At 42.5% G+C, this 23726-nt stretch overlaps 1 protein-coding gene across 1 annotated transcript in view; it reads right to left on the bottom strand.

The window, feature by feature from the left end:
* PLPP3 (phospholipid phosphatase 3) overlaps positions 1-23726 on the bottom strand; it is an 89091-nt gene that overhangs the window by 40186 nt on the left and 25179 nt on the right. The gene's annotated exons all lie outside the window — the stretch shown is intronic.

Below are 23726 nucleotides of genomic sequence, written 5' to 3'. Positions count from 1 at the left end.
GAGTTTTGTCTCTTTTGCTTCAAAAACACGAAACCTCAATAGCAGGGGTTGGCAACTATGGCCCCTTCATGACCTGTAGACGTGAACTCCCAGAATTCCATGCTGGCTCAGGAATTTTGGGAGTTGGAGTCCACAGATGTAAAGGGATCGTAGTTACCCATCCTTGTTGAAAGGGATAGTTCCAGAATTACAGGATAAGTGACATGTTTTCTCTCTGAAGTCTCATTCAAATAATTTCTTTATTCTTAGAATTAGTTTTATGAACAGGAACAGTATGCAGATAGAGTACCAATGTGTTCAAAATACAACGCCCTCCATAAATAAAAATATACAAAAAGCATTTAGGCTTTTATATATTCATGTATGACACTGTCATTTTTCCTACCAACGCTTCCTACCAGCAAGCTCTCTTCCATTAACAAGTACTGATACAATGAGAGAGCATTTATATCCAGGTTTCCTGATTCTAATCTCATGTTGCCTATTATATCACAATAGTCTCTGCTTGTGACACAAATGAATTTTCTCTGGATTTCAATGATTTGACAAGCATACTACACACACACACACACACACACCTCAAGGAAATGACTGTCTAGGTATATACAAAAGGACTGTGTGTTAAATGTTGTCTTTTAAAAGTAACATTAACTGAGTTCTGGTTTTTTAGACTATGTCTATTGGATGAAAAGTGGGAATACATGGAGTGTTCAGTTGTCCACAATTGTGAAACTATAGTAATTGCTGAAAGGCAGCTCCGAATTTGGATATAAATCCCATTTATACATATGCAAGTGTATATGCATCCTCTCGAATGGCCTTGCCAATTTATTGTCTCAATTCTCCTCTCCCTTAGAATTGGCAAATTAAAAACCTTCCCATAATCCTGGAACTTGCTAATGGTAAGCCTTAATGGCTGCAGCTGGTGCTATTACCATGCCAGGGTCAGGGCCAACATTAGGGAGTGATACAAAAGGAGAGATCTACCACTAACATAACTGGCATTAAGAAAGGTACAGCTTCTCTGTGGATCTAGCAATTGCCAAGTTCAGCATTTTACCAACTTATTTATTTCACCTATATTGTGGAATATGACTGGGACATATTCTGACATCTACTGAACCTTGCAGTGAGCCAGACTGACACCGACAGAGAAGGGGGGTTGACTTACCTGAACGCCTTTTCTCAGCACGGAGATGGATAATCCACGCAGTGGGTTGAGACTGTATTCCTGGCCAATCAGATCAGTCAGCCAAAGTTGCCACGCCCCGTCTTGGACCATGATCCTTTAGTCTTGACTCGAGCGCAGCCATTGACTGACAGTAAGACATTTTGGCTCCACTAAATATACCCTATTATTCTAGTCTATAAGGGTGGGTGTGGATTATCCATCTCCGTGCTGAGAAAAGGCGTTCAGGTAAGTCAACGCCCCTTCTCCAGCACTGGAGATGGATAATCCACGCAGTGGGACATACCAAAGCCTATTGTCCCTTGGGTTGGGGAATAGACTGGTCCCGTGTGCAACTTTGGTCTAGCACCTGCTGGAGAACCCTCCTACCGAAGGAGGCCTCTGCAGAGGAGTACCTGTCGATTTTGTAATGACGAATGAATGGAGAGGGCGAGGCCCAAGTGGCTGCCCTGCATACCTCTTCAATAGAAGCCTGCATGGCCCATGCTGCTGAGGTGGCAGCACTCCTTGTGGAATGGGCTGTGATATGCTTGGGGACTTGCAAGGACTCCGCCTGGTATGCCCCCGTGATGCATGCCCTAATCCACCTACCGATGGTAGAGGACGAGACCTTCCGGCCCCTAGTAGCAGGGTGGAAGGATATGAAAAGCGCTTCCGAGCGTCGGAATTCCGCTGTGCGTGAAATGTAATGTCTTAGTGCCCTGCGTACGTCCAAGGTGTGCCATTGTTGTTCCAGGGGATGAGCTGGGTTTGGACAGAAGTCTGGTAGGACTATTTCCTGTGATCTGTGAAAAAGGGAGTTGACCTTTGGAATGAATGGTCTATTCTTAGGACTACCTTGTCCCTGTGAAAATGGCACAGGTCCTTCCTCATTGAGAGAGAAGCTAACTCGGATATCCGCCGAGCTGACGTGATGGCTACCAAGAATGCTACCTTATGGGTCAGATAGCGAAAGTCACATGTTTTGAGTGGTTCGAAGGGCGCTCTGGTAAGAGCTTGTAGTACTCGTGGTAGTTCCCACGATGGATACCTGTGCACGGTTGGCGGTCTGATGTTTGCAGCCCCCTTGAGGAAGGATCGTATTAAGGGATGCTTGCCCAAGGATTCACCGGGGCTGGCAGAAAGTATAGTTGAGAGGGCGGCGATTTGCCTGCGCAGTGTGTTTGGCGAGAGGTCCCTCTCTAGGCCATCTAGTAAAAATTCTAGGATCTTGGGAATTGTGATCCCTTCGAGTAACAATTCCTGTTTAGAGCACCATGATTGGAAGCTTCTCCACGTGGCCTCGTAGATACGGTTCGTGGAGGGGCGCCTTGATGCCTGTATGACCCTAATTACACCCTGTGAGCAAGCCCCCTTGGCTAAAATTGACCGTTCAAGAGCCAGACGGCTAGTTGTAGCCATTGTGGCTCTGGGTGGGAGATCTCCCCCTGCTTGAGGGAGATCCTCTCCGGAGGAATCCGCCATGGATTCGTGCGGGAGAGACTCCTCAAGTCTGCGAACCAAGGTCTCCTTGGCCAATAAGGGGCCACAAGGATTACCTCGGCCCTTTCCCGCAGAATCTTGCGTACTACCGCCGGAAGGAGAGGTAAGGGTGGAAACGCGTACAGGAGCCCCCTTGGCCATGGGCTCCGTAACGCGTCCGTCTGCTCTGCTCCCTTGGATGGGAATCGGGAGAAGAAGCGAGTTAGGTGGGCATTGGAAGGAGAGGCAAAAGGTCCACCTGGGGAAGCCCGAAGCGGTGACAGACCTCCCTGAAGATCCTCGGGTGTAGTTGCCACTCCGAGTGATCTATTGTTGATCTGCTCAACAGATCTGCTTGGATGTTTGCCTCCCCCGATATGTGGTCGGCCTTTATGGAGGCCAGATTTTGTTCTGCCCAGGCCCCCCAGTAGGAGGGCCTCGGCCGAGAGCGAGCGTGTGTGCCCCTCTGACGGTTTATGTGGGCCTTGGCTGTCACGTTGTCCGTCAGGACCAGTACGTGCCTGCCTTTTATGCTGCTGTGAAAATGCCTTAACGCTAGGTGAATAGCCCGCAGCTCGAGCCAGTTTATGTTGTGTCGGAGATCCACCGCGGACCAGCGGCCCTGTGTCCACTTGGTCCCCAAGTGGCCTCCCCAGCCGAATAAGCTCGCATCTGTTGTGACTACTACTCTGTCTGGTTCCCTGAAGGGGGACCCCTGAGGAGAGCTGGAGATAGCCACCACCTGAGGGAGTGTCGTGCTCTCAGAGGTATGCCTACCCTCTTCCGGGATGCACTGATTTGTTGTCTCTGAAACGGGAGCAAGAACCATTGCAGTTCTCTTGAGTGCAGCCTTGCCCAAGGAACTATTGCTATGGTCGATATCATCTTCCCTAGCAGCTGGGTGAGGCAGACCAGCGTCACTGACTGACCGCGGCTTACCTGTTTTACGGCTTTCTTTATGCTGCTGAGGCGTTCCTGTGATAGGTACACCTTGCATTCCTTTGGGTCTATGACCGCTCCCAGGTGGAGTATTCTCGTAGTTGGGGTTAGATGGCTCTTTGGAAAGTTCACCGAGAAGCCGTGGTCCTGCAGCATTTTTATCACTAACTTTAGGTCCGCCCGAGACTGCTGGGCGGACGATGACGGGATTAGAATATCGTCCAGGTAGCACTGGACTCTGACTGGTACGTTTCTTAGTTGTGCTGCCAGAACCGCCAGAATCTTGGTGAACACCCTGGGCGCTGATGACAGGCCGAATGGAAGTGCCCTGTATTTAAAATGGTGCCCCCTGTAGGCAAACCGTAGAAAGCGGCGGTGAGCCAGAGAGATAGGGATGTGCAAGTATGCCTCCGTGAGGTCGATCGATGCCAGAAAATCCCATTTCCTTACGCTTCCAAGGATGGAGCGTAGTGTCTGCATTTTGAATTTGCGGTATTTTATGTAGAAATTTAGCCTTTTCAAATCCAAAACGGCTCTCCAACCCCCTGAGGGTTTTGGGACCGCGAAGAGGATAGAATAAAACCCCTGGTCTCTCTGGTTCATAGGCACCGGCTCTACGGCCCGTATGTTTAGAAGGTGCTGAACGGCCTCGTTCATGAGCCTTCTCTTTGTTGGGTTTGTGGGACAGGGGCACGGGCGGAAGCGGTTCGGGGGCTTTGAGAGAAATTCTAGAGATAGACCATGACGTATGGTGTTCCTGACCATACGTCCGTGGTGGTCTCTTCCCACTGGGGAGCAAACCCTGCTAGTCTGCCCCCTATGGGAAGGTCTGGGCGGGAGTCATCTGGTACGGCGGAAGGGGCGGTTGTTCCCCCGAAAGGGCCGTCTTCCCTGTGTTTGCCTATGTCTTGTGTTCTGTCTGTCCCCATGTCTTTCCCTATCCTGTCTAGCTTGGAAGGGTTGGGAATTTTGAAAGTAGTTGACCCTGGCTTCCGTACGAAAGGATTGTTTCCTTCCCCAGGAGCCGGGTCTCTTGTCCTGCCTTTTAAGCATGTTTTTAAGGACCTTGCGCTTGTCCTTGTTCTCTGTCAGGTATGGCGTTAGTGCCTCACCAAACAGCTTTGCCCCTTGGTACGGAGCCGAAGCCAATTTCCACTTGGATTTGGTATCCGCCTGCCAGTTCTTTAGCCAGAGGATGCGCCTGCTCGTGTTGTTTGCCGCTATTGCCTTGGCTGAAAACTTGGTCGCTAAAAGTGTTGCGTCCGACGCATATTCCGTGGCCGCTACCATTTTGCTGAGTTCCTGGTGAGTGCGTATATCCTCCATGGGAACCCGGCCCTGTAACTCACGGAGCCAACAAAGTGTGGCTCTGGAGAAAAAGGACGCAGAGGTAGACGCCCTGGTAGCCCAAGCTATTGCCTGGTGCGTTCTCCTGTAGTTGGACTCACTCTTTCGGTCCTCGGCTTTAAGAGCCTCAGCAAAATCTCCTGATATGGCCGTGTCCGATATCAGGGGACCTATGGGTTCGTCCACCACCGGTACCTCCAATGTTCCCTCTAGCTGCCTTGCTACGTTAAATAGCTTCCTCTCCGCATTGCTAGGAAGCGGTAGGGAGGTTGGCGCTGCCCACTGGTTCCTTATTGTGTTTAGGAACATGGTCGGGCATGGTATGCGGTGTTGAGTGGTTACCTTTTCGGCGAACGTCGGCTCAGCCTCCGTGTCAACTGTGACAGGCTCCGCTGGTGTCCCATGCCCCAGATGGGCTGTGGCCTCAGCCTTGCGCAGAATAGTAACAAAAAGAGAAGGGTTAAACAGGCCGCTGAAGGACGGCCCTTGAGGTGAGGTGTCCTCCACCTCCTCAGACATTTGAATCCCTTGTGACGTACCTGGCTGGTCCAGGTAAGCTTCCTCAGAGACCGACGAGTCTGAGATGGAGGAGAGGTCCTGATGGTCCTCCGTTTCCTCCCGATGCCTCGTTCTAAGTCCTAGAGGCTTGGCTTTTGAAGTTTGAGCCCTGGCCTCAAATGCACGGTCCACTGCCTGTGCTATTAGGGTAGCTAGCAGATCCCCTGTCAATGCAGGAGGAGTGACCATTGCCTGCGACCCTGCAGGTGCTGTGGTTAGCATGGTCCTCGGGGTTTCCTGTAACCTCCGTGGGGAGGGGGATCGGGAGAGCGATGAGAATTCGCCTATCCCACCCTCTGTTTGGGACTGTGATGAGCTCCCTAATGACCAAATGGCCCGTGGGGATGAAGGGAGACCCAGCGGTAGATCAGGACCTATTCCCCCATTCTGCCTATTTTCAATTCTGGCCCTTTTCTGGGCTCTGTCGAACTCTTTTTTTAGGGCTTGGTGTCTTCTGATTGCCTGTTTGTCAGCCTTCTTTGATGACTTCCTTGCAGCCTTTCTAGGGGCTGCAGAGGATTCCGAATCCTCTGAAGCAGGTGCTCCAGAGGATGAAGGCGGGGCTCCCGTGGAGGGAATGATTGCTTCCTCCATTCTCCACTAACGCTGGGCCGCGATAGGGGGGACCCAGGTAGTAGGAGAGCTCCAACTTTGAGTAAGGACAGGCGCACTACTGGGGGCGTCTGAAACTCAGGAGCAGACTCTGCAAAATTGTCAGAGTTAGTCACTGTGCACGGATAAGAACAGGCACGCTAATGGGAATGCCTGGAACCCGGCTTGACTATGGTGGGTAAGGACAGGCACGCGACTGGGGATGCCTGGAACCCACCACTAAATCCAGAGGCGTACGGGCCACTAATGGGGGACCCGAAGTCTGGGAGGAGCCAAAGGCAACTAAACACAGTTAGTTATGAAAGGTTCTTATTTACTTTAGGTAGAAGACACCAAGTCCTGGAACCAGTAGCTATGTGTCTGATTTGACTGTCTCTGAATGAATAATAGATGCTTTAGTACCCCAGTACTGCTTGCCTATTAATTCACTCCAGCGGCTGAACCTAGCTTTCTTAAGGAACTTTAACTCCCCTGTTTGGACAAAAAATATGGCCGCCGCTGCCAGGACACTACTGCGCATGTGTTAACAAGGCTGCCTATGCCACGTGCGGTTGTAACAAAGAGCTGCGCGTGCTTCCAGCTGTGCAGACAATGGCGCCTCGTTTAAAAAATCCTGAGCAGCCTGGAGTGAAAAGACTGCTCCTTCGCACGCCAGCTGTTTCCCTTAATCAATCTCCCTCCCAGCATGCGTCCCCTTTGTCCTCCGCTTCCCTTGCTAACTGCTTGCCTTTCTTTTTTTTTTTTTTTTTGTTTGTTTGTTTTAAACGCGAGGGGTTGCCCGAGCCTCCCCGTTTGTTTAAGGCGGCTGCCGGCTGCTGGAAGGTGGCTGGGGTTGGTTAGGGAGGGGAGTTAGGGATTTCCCCCTTTTAAGTGGGGGTGGTTTCCCCTGTAGGAATCTGACTTCCTGAGTTTAACAATTTAGCAAGGAAATTTTTGAGTGGTCAATTAAATTGAATTAAATTATCTCTAATTAACTTTTAAACTAAGCAATTTCAGCTACTAGAAAAAATCCCCCCTAATGGAAAGGAACTATACCTGCCCAGGAGCCAAAAGTTGTAGATGTCTCGCATGGCCAGATCAGTCAAGACTAAAGGATCATGGTCCAAGACGGGGCGTGGCAACTTTGGCTGACTGATCTGATTGGCCAGGAATACAGTCTCAACCCACTGCGTGGATTATCCATCTCCAGTGCTGGAGAATTAAATAGGGTCAGAGGTAGAATACTGCCATCGTGGCTACTTGGGAACCAAAAGTTCAAGGCCTTTTATTTACCAAGATCTCACTTGGTCACCTTGGTTGTGTGTATGTGGATTTCTCAGGACAATTGGTCTTTTTCAAAGCCACACTTTTGGCTTTTGATGGGAGACAGCTTGCTCACATTACATAGTTTACTATCAGCTTCATGTAGCTCTTTCATGAACTTGGTGGAAGAGCCTCTCAACTGTGCTTCTAGATGCCAACACTGTCCATGGACCTTTGCCGATTTGCTCTAATGGCTGCACACTGCTTGTGTTTGGCACAATTCTCTTAACCCTTAACGTTTCTGAGCCCTATGGCTACAGAGTTGGTGATCTCATACAAGCAGGAAGAAGGTACCCATGTCTGGAAGAAAGCCCTTGTGAGATTAAAAGAACTGTAGAATCTGAATCCCCAATTCCCATAGAAATAGGATTTCAGTGTGTTACCCATCATTTATTGAGACACAAAGATGACCATATCCCTTTATTTTATCGGTAATTTTAATATGACCATTTCACTATTTTATAAATTGTTTTTCTTCTATATTTAGTTAACTGCCCCAAGGGCTAACAAAAGCAAAGAATATAAATCAAATAGCTTAAAGGAAGAATTATCTTCCTGAAATTGGGTTAAATTTGGGGACAGGAGAAACCACTGGTTTATGAAAATAGAAAGAATATGTACTTGCTCTTTAATTGTGATTTGTTGCCAGGAAGATTTACTGTAGTTTAATGAACATGTTAAAAACGATGGTGGAAATTACAATCAGGAAAGTAATTTTTGACCTGGAATTAAATCAAGCAGTTTTTAACTATTTTAAACTATCTTACAGCACATTCATAATCACTGAGCAGCAATATTCTTGTTAATTGATCCTTCATTTTGCAACCCAAAACTTAGTGTATGCAGACATCCCCTTTCCACAACCTAAATTATGTTGGGAGACAGCCAATGTGGAGACAGAGTTGGGCTCCTGAGCCAAAAGTATGTGATACTAATAATCTTTAAAAGAAAAAAGAAATGAAAATGTACTGCTGAAAAGCTAACACAGCATGATGTGATCTGGCTTCATATGCACAAGCAATAGTTTAATAGTCAAACTTCAGGGATTAAATGCACCATGGTTACGTGGCTTATTGTTATTGCTCTAATTCCTCTTTTTAATAGTTTTCACATGACAGATCTGTAAAACATATGTTCCATCAAACAATAAACCTGAGAGCTAAACCAGGCTTTAAGAAAAGGGCAAGAAGCTTCTCAAGGATATTGGACACTATATTATGTCTTCTCTTCATTCAGGGAAAAAAATTTTGGGGGTGTTCTTTATCAATCAATCAATCAATCAATCAGAATAGAGTTGGAAGGGACCTTGGAGATCTTCTAGTCCAGCCCCCTGCTCAAGCAGGAGAACCTATACCATTTCAGGCACATGACTGTCCAGTCTCTTCTTAAAAATCTCCAATGATGAAGCACCCACAACTTCTGACAGCAAGCTGTTCCACTGGTTAATTGTCCTCACTGTTAAGAAGTTTCTGCTTCATCCCAGGTTGCTTCTCTCCTTGATTGGTTTCCATCCATTCTTTCTTATCCTGCCTTTTGATGCTTTGGAAAATAAGCTTTGCCCCCCCCCCCCCTCTTTGTAGCAACTCCTCAAATACTGGAATACTGCTATCATATCACCTCTAGTCCTTCTTTTCTCTAGACTGGCCAAACCCAAATCCTGCAACCATTCTTCATATGATTTATTCTCTTCATATGTTTTAGTCTTTTCAGTCAGATACATACACATATATACAAAAACACACACACAGAGAAAGAGAGATACATACAAGTATACAGGCATGGTTTTAGAAATTCAAGGGTTTTGTTTTTTGTCTCCTGCAAACTTGTGGTTTGGTGGGATATTGCCAATTGAGTCTTGACATTTTTCCAGCACAACAGTAACCTCAGATTCCCTATTTTCATATGAAAAACATAAACACACCCACAGAAGCTGAACGGATATTGCTCACAGAACCCATGACATGCCCAGACTCCGAGGCCTGGGCAGAAGCCATGTTTAGAAAGGTTACATCTAGGCCTAGCCACACATTGCCCTCTGAAAGAACACAGTAGTGCCAATATGCTGGGAAAGGTAATCTTGCTTCGAAAGATTATCTTTTGGAGCCCAGATTGTTTGAAGAGTTGGGTGTCAGTCGCCACCCACAATGTCTGGCAACCACCCCATCTTATGGGAAAAGTTAACATTGAGGTTCCAGCATGGATTTAGGCCACCCTGAAAATAAATGTACAGATGAAACTCTCCCTGGGCCCTAGGGAGAGGCAATTGTGGGGTCGCCGCAGATGAAAATCGCAGAAAAAAAAAAAACACAAAGACATTGGAGTGTGAATGTTTACAGGAAAGCTTCCAATCTCTGCTTTCAGTTAAACCAGGAGTTTTAACAGCTTTGCTACTTCTATATTCTACTCTGTTCTAAATAGACTCCATTCATGGGGCTTTCAGTTGGACTTTAAAGGTTTCCTGAACTGCAGTCTTGATTGTCTTCTGGGTGTGAACTAGCTAAAATGAAGCCAGCTTCAGAAATCCTACCCACAGTAATGGCTAAGTATTTTCTTTGGACCATGGTTAATATGGCTCCTAACTGGTGGGCTCCCCTGCTTATTTCCCCTTCTTGCTTATTCCAGAGTATCAATCACCAATTGCTTTCCATTCTCTGACTTGCAGAAAACAGCTGTTGTAGAGTTCATCCTGACACTTAGACTAGAAGAAATAGAACTCTTGAATTGATAGAACTCTTGTTAATTCACCAAGTCAAAACAAAATACAACAAAATAAAGAAAAGTCCATCACTTCCCTTTCCAAAAATAAACAAACAAAAACTGAATAACCACAACAACTAATTTCAGGATGGGGGACAAGGGAGGCACCAGCTAAAGCACATCCTAACCAACAGGAATGGAGGCATTCATGTAGAATGGAATGAAGTATGGCAGGTCAACTTGTACTAGCAGATGAAAAAAAATACTACTCTGGGTAGTACCTGAGGTAGGGGTCATTTTCCAGCAGGCTAGGGGAAGTGCTGAACATGACATCACCAGTTCCTCTGCTCCCTAAAATGGTAGGTAGCCCCATCCACATGCTGGGGCAATGCAGAGACGGGCTTGTTAAACCTCCATAATGCTAAAGAAATCCACTAACAAGAGCTGAATTACTCAGTTACGATGTTAATTTTGATTTATAGAAAAAACCAAACTGGAGAAGATCCAACTCCTTGATGAACTGTTTGTGAAAGAGAAAGAGCAAAAAAAGAGCAGCAAACGTAACTTGGCATCAACATCTGAGTCAGCCACTAATATTAATGCTAGTCACTGTCTAGATCACTTTCTTGTTCTTCCCCTTTATCTTCACATTGTGAGGTGTTGAACTCTGAGTAGAGAGACTGAGCTTCTATTTCATCCTCTGCCATGAAAGTTCATTGGGAGACTCTTGAATTCAAAAGAATTCATGAATTCAAGAGTTCATGACAATATATTGGCTTAAGAAATCTATTTTTCATTCTTCCCTTCTTCAATTGGAGATTTGGCCCTAAAATATTAAATAACATGATTAAATAACAAATCACTAAGACCAATTTTTCTTTTGTCATACAATGGAACCTTCTCTGCTTGTAGTGCTGGTTGAAACAAGTGTGAACATTCATGGATCTAGTTAAGACCTGGAAGAGGTTTTCCAATGATTAAGGATGAAAGAAAAAGAAAATCCATGTCCCTTTTGCATGGAGGGAAGTCACAGTGACTTTTTGACTCCTCTCTGCTGGTGCTGTCTATTTGCAAAGGGACTTTAATAATAATAGTAATAAAAAGTTGAAGCTGCTTTCTATATTACCTCTTAATACCAAGTACTAGAGTTTGAGTGAATCCTGGTGGGCTTGAGGCATTAAATGGATCCCTTTATCAACATTTTGCTCCACAACCAATTAATTTTTTTACTCTACCTCTGAAAATGCTAACAACCTCAGAGCTACAGGAGGTGATTTCTTTTTAAAAAGCATGACATTTTAGGACAGCACGCACTGGGGAGGAAAATCAAAGGACTCATCTGTTGGATTCAATGCTTTGAAAACTGAACACTTGGGCAGGTTGGGAGGGGATGGGGGCCATGAGAGGATAAACTTTCACTGCCCCCCCATCGATGGGCTCTCTGTGATGACCCAACTGGGAAGCTCTGATCTTCCCAGCTGAAATTTCACCTTTACACTAAATTAAACACAGTTGCTTTCCCCACCTTTCAAATTCTTTGCTTTGTTTTTATACCACCCTCATTAGTTCCCTGTTGATGTTATAGGAAAGAAAGAAAGAAAGAAAGAAAGAAAGAAAGAAAGAAAGAAAGAAAGAAAGAAAGAAAGAAAGAAAGAAAGAAAGAAAGAAAGAAAGAAGCCCAGTTTGGTAAAGCAAGTGAGTTGATTTCCAGTAACTATTACAAAAGTTTATTGTCCAGTATATTTCTTTTTTATTCATGCAACTTACCAACCTATCTCAATCTTCGTGGACTCTAGGCAGTTTACAGGTATTAAAAGAATAAAAGGAATAAAATTACATGTTAAGACCTTCAACAACAACATCAAAGAAAAGTACACACAGACATGGTATGTGGATATCTTATACATTACACACATGCACACATACACAATCAAATTCCTACTATCTTCTAGAAGGCCATGAATATACTTTTAAAAACTCTTGAGTTTTATTTACTCAAGCATTTCATTCATGGATAGGCAACCTTGTGCCCTCCAGACTTTGAGACTAGAATTCCTATTGGATCTAAGCCATATGGCCAATATTAAGAAAATATGATAAGAAGATGGAATTGTTTTATTTTTTGTTTTTGTGTAGCCAACAAAGCCACAATCAAACAGCTGGGGGAGTCCAAAATGAAAATACAGGCAAAGCCTAATAAATTTGATACAAATATGCACTCAGATTTAACAGCATTAATGAAATACAATTAGCATGATTACTCCTCATGTGTTTAAATTCTGTTTCTTTAAAAATTTAGTTTGATGGCAACGTTTGGAAGGCTAAGCCACACCCGCAGCTTTAAGAGATTACATACCAAGTTATACAATAAATTTGAGTACTGTGCAAAATATCTGGAGATCATTGGGTAACCTATTCATGATTTAATCTACAATAGTGATGCCTTACTTTGTCTTATGTTTAGAATAGAATAGAATAGAGCAGAGCAGAGCAGAAGCTGGAAGGGACCTTGGAAGTCTTCTAGTCCAGCCTCCTGCTCAAGCAGGAGAACCTACACCATTTCAGACAAGTGACTGTCCAGTCCAGTGGTTCTCAACCTGTGGGTCGGGACCCCATTTGGGGTCGAATGACCATTTCACGGGGGTCACCAAACAATGCAGTCTGCCATTTCCCCCCCCCTTTTTCCTTAGCTGTGCTACTCCCTTTTATTCTATTGGCTTTTGAAAGCCAATAGAATAGACTCTCTTGAATAGAGTCTAATTCTATTGGCTTTCAAAAGCCAATAGGAATTGTCCAGGCTGTCTCTGCCCTGCTGAGCCCGCCCAAAGTCCCATTCTGCAAACGGTGCTGTACCAGTTGAGTAGTCCTTGACTTATGACCGGTTGAGTAGTCCTCGACTTACGACCGTTTGGGGGTCGCGGCATTAAAAAGGTTGAGAACCACTGGTCCAGTCTCTTCTTAAAAACCTCCAGTGATGAAGCGCCCACAATTTCCATTGGTTAATTGTCCTCACTGTTAGGAAGTTTCTCCTTAATTCCAGGTTGCTTCTCTCTTTGGTCAGTTTCCAACCATTGTTTCTTGTCTGGTGCTTTGGAGAATAGTTTAATGCCCTCTTCTTTGTGGCAGCCCCTCAAATACTGGAATACTGCTAGCCAAAACCAAATCCTGCAGCTGTTCTTCATATGTTTTAGTCTCCAGGCCTTTGATCATTTTAGTTACTCTTCTCTGAACTTTTTTTTTTCCAAAGTCTCAACATCTTTATTGTAGTATGGTGAACTCAGGCACCACATAGGTTATGTAGAAATAAACACAGGGCCTGTCATAAAGGACTCAAATGTCTATACACCAATGCACAGAGTATGAACAGCAAACAGGGTGAACTAGAAATTCAGGTTAATGAGGGCAGATATGATATTGTTCCCATTACGGAAACATGGTGGGATGAAACCCACAAATGGAACACACAGCTCGAGGGATTTAAATTATTTAAAAGAAACAGATCAAATAAAAGAGGAGGTGGAGTTGCTCTCTATTTAAGAAATAACTACATCTCTACAGAAATAGAGCACAACAATGATAAAAACTGTCTTGAATGCATTTGGGTCAATATAAAAGGAGGAAAAAATGACATTGCCATAGGTGTATACTACAGGCCACCCAACCAAACAGAGGAAATAGATGAACTTTTTGCTAGTCAGCTAACTAAGGTATGTAGGAAGCACATCACAATAGTAATGGGGGACTTTAACTACCCTGACATCAACTGGGAGACAAGCTCTGCACCAAGTGGAAGATCAAACAGGTTCCTGGCAAACCTAGCAGACAACTTTGTCTCCCAAAAAGTAGAAAAGGGAACTAGGGGATTAGCCATTTTGGATCTAATTCTCACTAACAGAGATGAAATGATAGAAGGTATTGAAGCCATAGGAACTCTGGGAGGAAGTGATCATGCAATATTGGAATTCAACATTATGGAAGCACAAGCAATAGAACACAGTCAAACTAGAGTCTTGGACTTCAAGATAGCTAATTTCAATAAACTTAGAGAGGACTTGGGAAGATTCCATGGATGAGAATCCTCCAGGGGAAAACTCAAGAAGCTTGGGAAATTTTGAAAAATGAGATAATAAAGGCCCAGTCTAGCATAATACCAACAAAGAGGAAAAATAACAGCTCACAAAAGAAACCAGCATGGCGGCATAAAAAACTCTCTGACAAATTGAAAGATAAAAAGGACAAGTATAGAAAGTGGAACAAGGGGCACATAACTAAGGCAGAATACCAGCAAAATAGCCCGAGCCTCCAAAGATGAAGTGAGGAAAGCCAAGGCTCAAAATGAACTAAGGCTTGTGACCAAAGTCAAAGATAACAAAAAAAAAAAAAAAAGCTTCTTTCAACATGTAAAAAACAAGAAAAAAGTGAAGGAAATGATTGGTCCATTAGTGGGTGAAAGTGGCAAGAAGGTGACAAGCAACAGAGAGAAAGCAGAACTATTTAACTCAGTTTTTGCATCTGTCTTTACACAAAGGGAAAAAACAGACTAACCTATCAAAAATAGTGCCATAAAAAACAGAATAGAAACACAAGTTAAGATAGTCAAGAAACTGGTAAGTGAGCACCTGTCCAGCCTAGATGAGTTCAAATCACCAGGACCAGATAGATTACACCCCAAGGTTCTCAAGGAACTGGCAGATGTGATCTCAGAACCACTGAACTATATTTTTCAAAGTTCCTGGAGCACAGGGGAACTACCAGAGGACTGGAAAAGAGCTGATGTAGTTCCCATCTTCAAAAAAGGAAAAAAAATGGACCCAGGAAATTACAGACCCATCAGCCTGACTTCAATACCTGGGAAGATCCTGGAAAAGATAATCAAACAACAAATCACCGAACACCTAGAGGCAAACAAAGTCATTACTAAAAGCCAATATGGGTTTGTCAAAAATAGATCATGCCAGACAAATTTTATTGCATTCTTTGACCAAGTGACAAAATTAATGGATCAGAGGAATGCTGTGGACATAATTTACTTGGACTTCAGTAAGGCATTTGATAAAGTAGATCACAACTGACTACTTGACAAGGTAGAAAAATGTGGGATAGACAGCATCACCACCAGATGGATCCATAACTGGCTGACCAGCCGTTCTCAGCGTGTGCTCCTCAATGGAACCACATCTACATGGAGGGAAGTGTGTAGTGGGGTGCCCCAGGGCTCTGTTCTGGGTCCAGTGCTCTTCAACATCTTAATCAACGATTTGGGCGAGGGGATAGATGGGGAACTCATCAAATTTGCAGATGACACCAAGTTGGCAGGAATAGCCAACACTCCAGAAGACAGGCTTAAGATACAGAAGGATCTGGACAGACTTGAACACTGGGCACTATCTAACAAAAAGAAATTCAATGGTGAAAAAAGCAAGTTCTACATTTAGGCAAGAAAAATGCACAGGTATAGTATAGGGGTTATCTTGCTCAATAGCAGTAACTGTGAGAGGGACTTCGGAGTCCTAGTGAACAATCACCTAAATATGAGCCAGCAGTGTGCTGCAGCTGCAAAAAGGCCAACACAGTACTAGACTGCATTAACAGAGGGATAGAATCAAGATCACGTGAAGTGTTAATACCACTTTACAATGCCTTGGTAAGGGCACACTTGGAATACTGCATCCAGTTTGGGTCACCGCGATGCAAAAAAGATGCTGAGACTCTAGAAAGAGTATGCAGAAGAGCAACAAAGATGATTAGGGGACTGGAGGCTAAAGCATATAAGGAACGGTTGCTGGAATTGGGTATGTCTAATTTAATGAAGCTTAATGAAGCGCCAAAGAATTGAGGCCTTTGAACTATGGTGCTGGTGGTGCTGTAGAAGACTCCTGCGAGTCCCTTGGACTGTAAGGTGTTCAAACTGGTCAGTCCTAGAAGAGATCAACCCCGACTGCTCTTTAGAAGGCCAGATCCTGAAGTTGAAACTCAAATACTTTGGCCACCTAATGAGAAGGAAGGACTCACTGTAGAAGGGCCTAATGCTGGAAAAGATTGAGGGCAATAGAAGAATGGGACGACAGAGAATGAGATGGCTGGATAGAGTCACTGAAGCAGTAGGTGTGAACTTAAATGGACTCCAGAAGATGGTAGAAGACAGGAAGACCTGGAGGAACGTTGTCCATGGGGTCGCGATGGGTCGGACACGACTTCGCAATTAACAACAACAAAGTTTAATGAAGAGAAGGACGAGGGGGGACATGACAGCAGTGTTCCAATATCTCAGGGGCTGCCATAAAGAAGAGGAAGTCAAGCTATTTTCCAAGGCACCTGAAGGCAGGACAAGAAGCAACGGGTGGAAACTAAGCAAGGAGAAAAGCAATCTAGAACTAAGGAGAAACTTCCTGACAGTTAGAACAATTAACCAGTGGAACAACCTGCCTCCAGAAGCAGTGAATGGTCCAACACTGGAAGTTTTCAAGAAGAGACTGGACAGCCATTTGTCTGAAATGGTATAGGGTTTCCTGCCTGAGCAGGGGGTTGGACTAGATGACCTCCAAGGTACCTTCCAACTTTACTATTATTAAAATTGGTTGCAGTATTCCAGGTGTGGTCTTACTAGGGTTTTATGTTTGGTTTACAAATCAATAGATTAGGAGTTCTACAAAAAATAGAAAACTATTTCCCCCTTCTGTTTTTAGCTTACAGTGACTAGAGAGCCAATAGAGTTATAGACCCCGAAACAGCTGAAATTGCACAAATCCTCTTATTTGCACTATCAAATCTCTCAAGTTGGGATAAGAAGCCAAAATTCCTATTCTTCCTATGTTTGACTCAAGATAAAGATAAAAGTCAATAACAAAATCTTTTGGAGTGTTTTGTATACCTGTTGTATGTGGGGTCAATGAACTCTGATTTTCAAGTTTTAACATCTAGATCAGTGGTTCTCAACCTTTCTAATGCCGTGACCCCATAATACAGTTCCCCATGTTCGTTTGTTTGTTTGTTTATTTATTTATTTATTTATATATATATATACCGCTTTAAGTGCAAGCACTCTCTAAGCGGTGTACACCAGTAAGCAATGTATATATATATTTACATTGCCTCCAACAATCTGGGTCCTCATTTTACCTACCCCGGAAGGATGGAAGGCTGAGTCAACCTTGAGCCGGTGAGATTTGAACCGCTGACCTGCTGAACACAGTCAGCTAAAGTGGCCTGCAGTACTGCACTCTAACTGCTGCGCCACCTCGGCTCTCGTGACCCCCAACCACTTATACATCACCATGTGCCAGGGGCATGGCCAAAGAAAAGGGGGAAAAAATGGCGGACAGCCTTGTTTGGCGACCCCCGTGAAATGGTCGTTCAACCCCAAATGGGGTCCCGACCCACAGGTTGAGAACCACTGACATCATACTAGGTCAAAACCAAGCTACCAATTTGTTAATCTAGTCATTGTAAAATGCTATTGGATAAGAACCATACTATACAGGTAATCCTTGACTTACAACCACAATTGAGCCCAAAATTTCTATTGCTAAGCGACAGTTGTTAAATGAATTTTGCCCCATTTTATGATCTTTCTTGCCACAGTTGTTAAGTGAATAACTGCAGTTGTTAAATGAGGAACAAGGCTCTTAAGTGAATCTGGCTTCCCCATTGACTTGGCTTGTCAGAAGGTCACAAAACAGGATCACATGATCCTGGGACACTGAACTATCGTAAGTATGAACCAGTTGCAAGCATCCAAATTTTGTTCACATGACCATGGGGATGCTCCAACAGTCATAAGTGTGAAAAATGGTCATAAGTCACTTTTTTCAGTGGTGTTGTAACCTTGAACAGTCACTAAATAAACTGTGGTAAGTTGAGGATTACCTGTATTACAAAAAGATGATAATACTGCTTTTGGAGCTGGCTCCTTGACATTCTACCTTGTTTGTTTGTTTTAAAAAAATGTTGATTTTAGGGGAACAGCTGGATCCCACTTTGGGATTTGTTAAATAAATAAAGCTAAAATTTAACATTTCTTTCTCACTGGTCTGTGATGGGAAAATCCCAAATAAAAATGACAGCAACCTGGGTCATTCATCCAATTGCACACCTTCCCTTCCTTTCATCTTCATTTCTTGGCATTTTAAAGAGCAAGAAAGATTAAATAAACTTTTCTCAGTTCCGTACTACCCTAGTCACTTTCAAAGAATCTTTCTTTCCTCTACAGATCCACAAACTGATTCAACTGATAGATTTGGTGGAACCTATCTCAAATTCCATTCTTGTTACAATTTCAATATGAAGTACAGTATTAACTACAGCGCCCTCAAATTAATCTTTATTACAATTACAGTCCAGCATAAACAAAGCAAGAAAAGCACTATATTTTATAAAATAGATGCAACAGTATCATTCTACTTCAGTGGCATGGTTAAGTTGTTGAGTAAGAAAAGATCTTCCAAGTTGATGCTTTGGTGCAGTGGAGAATGAAAAAAAAAATAATTGGGACACTAATACATTCACAGTTTCAAGTATTTCTGTAGCACTGGCTCTTCGAAATGTGACATACTTTTCCAGATTTGTTTACTGGGCAGGTATTTTTAAAGGGTTATTCTGTTAAACTTAACAAAACACTTTAGAAGTCCCTCAGATTTATTTTACTATGTTTTCTTTATATTTTTTCAGACTGGATATTATTCATTTGGGGGGAAAGGGCTTTTAACAGTTGTTCCCCTTGTTTTTTATAAGAATTTCCATATTTTGACAAGGAGTTTGATAGAAACAACCACTATTTGGTGTAGAATGGGGGGGGGGAGGAACACAATGTTGTCACAGGGGGTCCAAAAGATTTGAAGAAATATTATGATTTAAATCTTGAATTAAGTCTTGGGGGTCCATAGCCATGGTCTATGGCCACATAAGGTATTTAAAGGGGATCTGTGGTGAAGAAGAAGTTGAGAACTATTGGTGTAGAACATTCTCAATATTGGGCACATTTCCTTTTTTTTCCCCCAACATACATGTGCAATTTTGTTTAGGTCATAAAATTATGAGTTTATCATTCAATTCTTGTGGATAAAGTACTTTATTTCCAAAAGTGGGGTTTCTGCAACCTTCTGCCATGCAAATATATTTGGTGTCATAGCTTTACTCAGCATCCCTACTACTGTACATAGATTGAAAATAGTTGTTTTTGCTATTGAACATATTATCTATCTGTCTTCAGCCTTTACGTCAAAAGGCGAAACAGGATCACAGCAAAAAAAGTTGCAGCGCAGTGTAGTAAGAGCTATTCAAAACTACACTGGCCTTCTAACAGTCCTCACTAACATGGATTGTTGTATCAAAGCTTGCTCTAGCTACCAAACACAAAAGTTTATATGATGCTTCAGCAGAAACATTGAACAGGTCCTTGATTTACAACCACAATCCAACCTGGAATTATAGTAATAAATCATGCGGGTTGTTAAGTGGGTCACCATGTAACCATACCCGATTTTTTGACCTTTTTTGTGGTGGTTGTTAAGGGAGCATGGAATTCATAAAGAGAATGCCACAGTCATGAAGTGAATCTATTGTCCACAATGGGTGTTTTGAGCTGGAAATGGGAAGGAAACAGCAATTTCTGGCAAAAAAAAAATAAAATAATTGAGGTTACATGATTGTGGGATACTGCAAATGGCTGCAAATGCAGGCTAGTTGCCAAGCACTCAAAATTTAATCATGTGATCGTGGAGGCAGAGTCATCAATACTTCAAATCTGGATCACAAGTAGCCTTCAGGAAGCCCATTATAACTTCAAATAGTCACTAAATGACCGGTTTGTAAATTGAGAACTATCCGTAAACTGGTTCAATAATCTAATTTGATTCTTTAACATCCTCCTGAGACATTCTTACTTTTGAATGGCTATAAATAATATAAATAAATCTCACCTTATAGAATACTCTCATTTTAATGAGCGAAATCTAAAACACCACAACCCCTTTTGGAAGAGCCAGTTAGGAACTTCTCACTTTCTTCCTAATAGCACATAACTCCGTATCTCTCATACCAATGAGGTTTGTCATCCACTCAACATTAAGGCGTAACATAAGAAATGTTATAGTTGATGAAATAATTAAGTATGTTAAAGGGAGTCAATCCAGAAGAAGCCAAAAGAAAAAAGAAATGGGATCAAAATATGGTATTTTAGAAAACAGGGCTATTCCATCAAATTCCAAAAAAAAGACATACCATAGCAAGCTGTAGTATTTCAAACTGCTAAAGCTCCAGAAGCAAATTACACGCGGCTGACCTTGATTGACCTGGCTGAGATGAGAAAGTTATAATTCTGAAATTCTAACTGATTGAAGCTTACATAATAATCACATAAGAATTACTGTCTACAGATTTATATGCAGTGGTTTGTGAAGCTGTGGAAAAGTACACTTGGCACACACTCTTCCTTGTGTTGTTTTGTCCTACTCCTCCCCTCCACACACACACACACTATCTAAGGGAGGAACCAGGCTGCCTATTGCAACCAAACTGTGAAATTCTGGTTTAGTGTTGATTCAAAACAAGGAAAATATATCTAATTCTAAACACCAGGACGAATGAATAGAAGGATTTCCCGCCCCCCCCCTTTAGAATCACATTTTTTAAAAACATTGGCAGTAATGTAGGTTGTGAACTGCTTGAAACTTGCATCTGAAATATCTCCGTAAATCTTAAAACAGGTAGTCCTCGATGTATGAGCAAAATTGAGGCCAACATTTCTGTTGCTAAGCAAGAGAGTTATTAAGTGTGCCCAATTTTATGACCTTTCTTTGCTACACTTCTTAAGTGAATCTGGCTTGCCCCACTGAGTTTGCTATTTGGAAGCTGGCTGGGAAGGTTACAAATGGTGATCACATGACCCCAGGATGCTGCAACCGTCATAAGTACATGCCAGTTGCCAAGTGCCTGAATTTTGATCACATGAGCATGGGGATGCTACAACGGTCATGTAAAAACAAATCATATGTCACTTTTTTCCGTGCCACTAAAATCTTGAATAGTTACTAAATGAATGTTTGTAAGTCGAGGACTACCTATATAAATCTGTATGAGCCTTTTTTGGGTTGGGAGGGTTTTACATTAGCCACACTATCCACAATATTGTACAGTCCCAATAGTTTCATGTTGGTCCTTCATCTGCCTTTTATAACTACATTTTTTGGGGGTTTTAGACAGCTACAATTATTCTACAATTAATTATGAAAACTTGTGAGCCTGAAAAAGTCACATACCAGGCCTTTGTGTACTCTTGCTTTTTTTCATTAAACATAATATTCTAATGCCCTCTAAGTCTAAAATGACTTTTTTTTTTTTTTTGCTCTTGTTTCACACTTCCCCTTCTAGCAGATTTCCATTTTTATTAAAAGTTTTCTGCATATGTTGCTCATTTAGATTAGGAATGTGCCCTAATCTGTTTGCTGCCAATTACAATTTTCTTGTTTTGCTAGCTTTTATTGTAGGAAGCTGTTACCCTGAAAGTATAGAAAGCTGTCCAAGGGGCTTTCATTAAGGCCAACCCTTCATTAGGCAAAAGAAAGCAGTCACCCTAAGTGACAGAGGTGGGATCCTCTGATCACTTTGAAACCTACTGTCATTCCTTCTGGTGGAAACATTGCTTGTTCTACTGCTCAAACCATCTACTGCCATGGATTCAGTGATGAACGTTAACCCACTGCCAAGAGTTTAAAAATAAGATTCAATTGCCAAACCGGTCAGTTTCTGTATAGGAAATGAAGAACACATCCTTTTGCAAAATTTGGCTTTAGTTTTGGTAGCACAATGCCTTAGTAAGTCTTGACTGTCCTACAAAGCAACTAGCAACTGAGATTAAATCCAGATATACCTATGATATTAAAATCCTTCCAGTTAAACAGAATCAGATCCACAGACACACAATGACATTCAGTGTATTAGGCCCAGATTTTTTAATACGTATGAATCCCTTTTGCTGCATTTGAACAAAGATGGTTAAAAAGGCCATTTCCTCTTGGTGGATTTCTTTCATTCTGGAATGATGGAACTGAGATTGGAACACATCAAAACCTCCAACTCTCATATCTACGTTTAGGTTTGACTTTCAGCCATTACATTTTATCCTGTACAACGTATTGATCAAGAACTTTGTCTAAATGGAATTTCCCCAATGATTCCAGCATAATGGCAATTTTTTTAGTTGATTCAGATTTTTAGAACAAGCTTAATTAATATGAGATTGAAATTATTGCTACTTGTATTTCCAGGGTAGGGTTTTTATAGAATCACTATAGAATCTGGTTTCACATAGAATCATGATTTCATGATTTAATTGAGTTCTCACTCTGCTGAACATCTTGCATTCAGAAGACGGAAAGACTGATAGCTCTGAATCTTCAAAACATGCTGAGCAGCTTCACAGATAATAAATTATTCTGTATATGTGCTTCTCATATATTGCAGTCAAAATCTGGAGCTTCTTCCTAAAGCAGTGTTTCTCAACCTTGACAATTTTAAGGCATGTGGACTTCAACTCCCAGAATTCCACAGCCAGCATTGCTGGCTGTGTAATTCTGGGAATTGAAGTCCACATGCCTTAAAATTGTCAAGGTTGAGAAACACTGTCCTAAAGCCTCACTGGAACAAATAGTAACAGAGCTACAATTCACTTGTCCTCTTGGGTCACTGTATGTATGTATGTATGTATGTATGTATGTATGTATGTATGTCCAACTTTCCTGTTCAGACTTCTTGTAACAATGCGGTGCCCTGCAGTCAGGCAATGTGTGAATAAATTGGAGGAGAAAAAAAATGGGAAAAAAAACTTGGGGAATAGCAACCTCTTTTTCTCACTTTTTTTTTTTTTTTTGCATCTTATTGCGGTAAATGTTAGACAAAGGCCTCTCTGTTCTCAGCACTTTCTCCTCCCCTTAAGGGCTCCGTGCCAAATAATGCTATTCCCTTTCACCATGGCACTGCCATGAGAGCAGGCTGGTATGATTGCCTGAAAACCGTAGGCTTTTCATGGAAAATCCTTTTGCTCAACAACCCCCTTTGTCAAATTAGACATGAAAAGGGAAAAGCAGAAAAGGAGAAGCACCCAGATGAAATCTAATCATTGGGATTGGGAACAAAGCTATGAGAAAATGCCACAATCACAAAGGAATGGAGGAGGGAGCGACACACACAGCCCCCAAACAGCAACTAAATTGGGTAGTACTCTATTGAGTATAGTCTAATAAAGTAAGGCCACTCCTGCTGCCTATAGAGGAGACCTCTATATAGACAGCAACATTAGCAAACATTTTTTGTAATGTCGTTGTAGCTTGCACAATCATAAAATATATCAAAGATGAATGTAACCTATACAATAGATATAATACAACAGTGGAGTGTTTCTTAACCTTAGAAACTTTAAGATGTATATCCTTCAACCCCCAGAATTTCATTCTGGAAAATTCAGTTCCTTTCTGTCCCCCATTAAATGACACAGATTCTTTGAAAGGTTGGTTTTAAAAATTAAAACCGTATTCCCAATCTTTCTTAGAAACAGCATGCTTAAAAGCTGCAAAGAAATGGTTCTGATGGTTTAAGTGTTGAGAAAAATTGAAGCTTTTGTTAAAAA

The sequence above is a fragment of the Crotalus tigris genome, unplaced genomic scaffold (assembly GCF_016545835.1).
Source record: "Crotalus tigris isolate CLP2741 ecotype Arizona unplaced genomic scaffold, ASM1654583v1 scf7180000023617.9722795, whole genome shotgun sequence".
Lineage (NCBI taxonomy): Eukaryota > Metazoa > Chordata > Lepidosauria > Squamata > Viperidae > Crotalus > Crotalus tigris.
The sequence above is the reverse complement of the archived record's forward strand: the minus strand, read 5'-3'. Positions and strand labels throughout refer to the sequence as shown.